Source organism: Psammomys obesus, unplaced genomic scaffold (assembly GCF_907164565.1).
Source record: "Psammomys obesus unplaced genomic scaffold, mPsaObe1.curated_primary_1811, whole genome shotgun sequence".
Taxonomy (NCBI): domain Eukaryota; kingdom Metazoa; phylum Chordata; class Mammalia; order Rodentia; family Muridae; genus Psammomys; species Psammomys obesus.
The window spans coordinates 2160715-2165084 of NW_026585587.1; the positions used below are offsets into that span (position 1 = coordinate 2160715).

Genomic DNA, 4370 nt, shown 5'->3' on the forward strand with positions numbered 1-4370 from the left:
TGCTTATCTGAGGTTCAGGTTTAACTGAGAATCCTGCACTGCTCTTGGTGCTCCAGTCCCCACTTTAATTTTAAAAGGGGGTTCTAACGCCTTGACAACATTTTAAAAGGAGGGCACTATTGCAGGAAGGCTTTATGTGGTAGCTGATGACTGTTATGTCTGCATGTGTGTGACAAGAAAAAGATGTGCCTGTCCTGTATCGTTGTCCTGCAGAAAGAGGAGAGAGCTGAAAGTTAGGAAACATATTCATGAGGAATATGTTATCATTTGACACAGTCAAAATAATCTGTGTATCATATTTTGAATTTTGGGCTCCTTTTCTTTTCTTTTTTTTTTTTTTTTTTTTTTTTTGCCTTCTTTTGTATTCATACAATTTTGTCCCACGGTTTTATGGTTCTTAATACCAAGGCAGATTAGGGGCTAGACAGATGGATCAGCGGTTAGGATCAGCAGAGGATCTCAACACCCACATTAGGGGTCTCACTACCACTTGAAACTTCAGCTGCAGGGTATCTGTCCCGTCCGGCACCCATGAGCACCTGTGCTTACATACACACCCCGCCCACAATGCATACAATCTAAAATAAAAATAAACTTATTAAAGGCAGATTATAATTTACTGGCCGCTTTTGGTGAAAGCACATGTCTTCAGTCAAGTGTATCCTGCTGTATCTTCATGAATAGGCTTAGCCTCTTGTACCTTGACATCGGTATGTAAAGAACATGCTGAACAGGGCAGAAGCCCTCAGTGTCTCAGAAAAATTAGGAAACTATAAACAGACATTTACACTCGCAGTTTGGAACCAAGTCGAGCTGAGGTCAGACAAGCCAGTTCACATATTTATGAAACAGAGGTAAACGCTTTTCACCAAACGACCCAGAGATTAGGCGTGGTGATTACAATAGCATCACTATGATATAGGGACTATACACTCTCCCTCTTCATCCTTAAGGATGCCAGATCCTTCAAGCACACAGATTCGTATGAGAGTACATGACCCAGACTTACCCATTTATCTAAGAAATCTCTGAGCAGAAATATAAAGAGACAACAAATTCCCAGGATTTCCCGATGTGCACGGAGAAACAATCTATGAAAAGAAAGTGAACATCCAGATTGCTAATGAGATTATCAGTGATCTGCTCAATTTAAAAACCAAATGTTCGATGCGCAGATGGTGCAGAGCAGTCTCGGAGACCTAAAGGGGAATTGAAGGAGACAGGGACACGGTCCAGGGCACCTGGTCAGGGTGGCGGCTGCCGCCATCATGCCGGGGATAGTGGAGCTGCCCACTCTGGAAGAGCTGAAAACGGAGGAGGTGAGGGTCAGCTCGAGCTGTGCATCTCTATGGAGCTCAGTTTGCTAAGGCCGATAAAGAGTTCATGCTGTGCCGCTGGGAGGAGAAGGACCCGAGGCGCTGTCTGAAGGAGGGCAAGCTGGTCCACGGGTGTGCACTGAACTTCTTCAGGCAGAAGAAGCGTCACTGCGCGGAGCCTTTCATAGGGTAGTGGACTTGCCTTCATCATTTCAACCTGCAGCTGTTCCGTCACTGCCGCAAACAGCAGGCAAAGTCTGACCAGTGTGTGCTGGACAAACTGGGCTGGGTGAGGCCTGACCTCGGGCAGTTGTCTAAGGTCGCCAGAGTGAAACAGATGGTCCTTTTCCAGAGAACCCTTGTCATTCAAGAGCCAGGCCGGAGCCCAACCCTGTGATATAAGGGGATCTGAAACCTGCCAAGTATGGCAGCCGGTTTTTGTTTGGTTGTTTGTTTGTTTTGTTTGTTTGTTTGTTTTGTTTTTGTTTTTTTGGACCACGTAAAGATGCGTCCATGGCCCACACTGGGTCGTGAGATTATCAGTGATCTGCTCAATTTAAAAACCAGACTATCTCCACAGATGTAGCCCATGGCAGTTCAGTTTCCAAGTGGGTTACATAGTAATGGGAAGAGGGACTGCCTCTGACATAATCTGATTGGCCTGCTCTTTGATCACCTCCCCCTGAGGGGGGAGCAGCCTTACCAGGCCACAGAAGATGACAATGCAGCCACTTCTGATGAGAACTGATAGTCTAAGATCAGAAAGAAGGAAAGGAAGACCTCCCCTATCAGTGAACTTGGGGAGGGGCATGCATGCAGAAAGGGGGGGAGGGTGGACCGGGAGTGGAGGAGGGAGGGGCTTATGGGGGGGGTACAAAATGAATAAAGTGTAATTAATAATAATAATAAAATATTAAAAAAAACCAGATGACAGCCAATGAGAATACTGATCTTATATTCTTTCTTGGATTACAAATGTTAACAAAAAAATTAATTCTATACATTTCCTGTCCATTAAAAAATTTATAGGAAAACAAACAAACAAACAAACAAACAATGTTCATCCTGTAAGTTCCAAATGCATTTCAAAGATGAAAATCAAGGAAAGCAGATTTTTAAAAGCTGAACTGTAGCAATTACTTGCTAGGTGTCCAGTTTGCTTCTCTGGTGCTATGATAAAACACAGGAAAGGGTTTGTCTAGCTTACAGTTTACCACCATTATCAAGTGGAGTCAAGGACAGCAGTCGGGGGCAGGGACTGAAGCAGAGGCCATGGAAGAGCCATGTGTATTGGCTTGCTTCCCCTAGCTTGCTCTGCCATCTTTCTTATGCAGTCTAGACCCATCTGCCTAAAAATGGGCCTAGGCCCTCTCATTTCGGTCAGCAAGCTTAAAAATGCTTGGCAGATACTTCCACAGGCCAATTTGTTAGAGGTAACTCCTTGATTCAGATTCTCTCTTCCTACACATGTCTAGGTTTGTATACAGTGGGCAGAAACTCCCATACTAGGAAGGGGCACCAAGGGAAAACAGGAAAAAGCAAAAACAATGACAGAAAAGAAAAACAAAACAAACAAAAAAAAAAAAACCAAACACCTCAATGTGCAGTGTGTAATCTACAGGCCTTAATTTAGACAAGCATAAAAGGCTTTCTAAAGCTATGAAGTCAAGTCACAAGATGGAAGGCGATTGAATCATTGTGGTGCTCCCCAAACACTTCTGGCAAAAATACACTTTTAGTTTCAGACACCATCGTGGTTTGAGGTGCACCTCTGTGTGGTTTTGTGTTCTGTTTCCCCAGTGACTAATGCTATCGAACATTTTAATGTGCTTCTTTTCTATTTCAGATATCGATTCCTACACTGGTTTCCTTAAGTTTTAATTGTGTCTTTTGTCTTTTATTATTATTAATAATACTGAGATAAAAGAGTTTTATATAGTCTGATGTAAAAATCCTTGTCAGATGATTTTCAAATATATATACAGATGTACATGTGTATATGTATATGTACATGCACACATATGTTTGAGACAGGGTCTCCCCATGCAGCTATGGCTGACACAGAACTCTCTTTAAGTCATTATTAAAAGAAAAGGCCAACTTTAAAGAGTAAGGCAGCCATGTGGGGTGGCACAACCTTTTAACTGCAGAGCTTGAAAAGTAACGTGTTTGTGACTTTGAGGCCAACCTGGTCTACACAACTCATTCTTACGGATCATTGATCTCTTTCCTTAGATCTACATAGTTTCGGGCTTTACATTTAGATCTTGGGTGTGCTTCAAGTTCTATGTGGTAAGAAAGGCCTCTACATACATCCTCTATGTAAAGGTCCAATTCCCTCAACATCATTCACTTGGAAAACTACCACCTCCCTAAGTAATTGTCCTGGTATTCTTGTATGGAAGATCAGTTATCCATAATCAACAAGTTTACTTTTGAATTCTCAATTCCATCCCACTAATCTATACACAATTCTTTATGCCAGTACTCTGGCCTTGAGTAGACGATCACTATGTCTCCCAACCTTGTTCTTTTTTTTTTTTTTCAACATGATTTTACTTCTTTTTCAAGGACTGATGAGGCTCTTACATTTTCGCTCAATTTCTGCAAAAAACAACAGTCAGCTGTGATATACATCATACTAAATCTGTGTACTAATGTAAGAAACATCATCTTAATCACGTCACTGTTTATTACATAAATGCGGCGAGCTCAGTCTGCTTTAATTTAGGTACTTGATTTTTTTTCAGTGATGTGTGTTAGTTTTTCACTTCTTTTCTTGAGTTTTTTTTTCCTATGAAGTTTATTAGTTTGATCTTATTGCATACGAAAATGTTCTTAATCCTTATATTACCAGCTTCTACAACAAATAAATATCATTGACTTGTGAGCTGGGGAGATTCAACAGCAAAGAACGAGGACCTGAGTTCAAAATCCCAGAACCCATATAAAAGGCTGGGTGTACATGCACCTGTCACCAGCACTGGGGGTGGAGAGGGGGAACAGAAGAATCTATTGCTACTGATTATTTGTTGGCCTACAGCTTGACTCCAG

At 41.9% G+C, this 4370-nt stretch overlaps 1 pseudogene; it reads left to right on the forward strand.

Annotated features, from left to right (window-relative positions):
• Nucleotides 1–1268: 1268 nt before the first annotated feature.
• Nucleotides 1269–3197, forward strand: LOC129678747 (NADH dehydrogenase [ubiquinone] 1 alpha subcomplex subunit 8-like; annotated as a pseudogene).
• The last annotated feature ends 1173 nt before the right edge of the window (nt 3198–4370 follow it).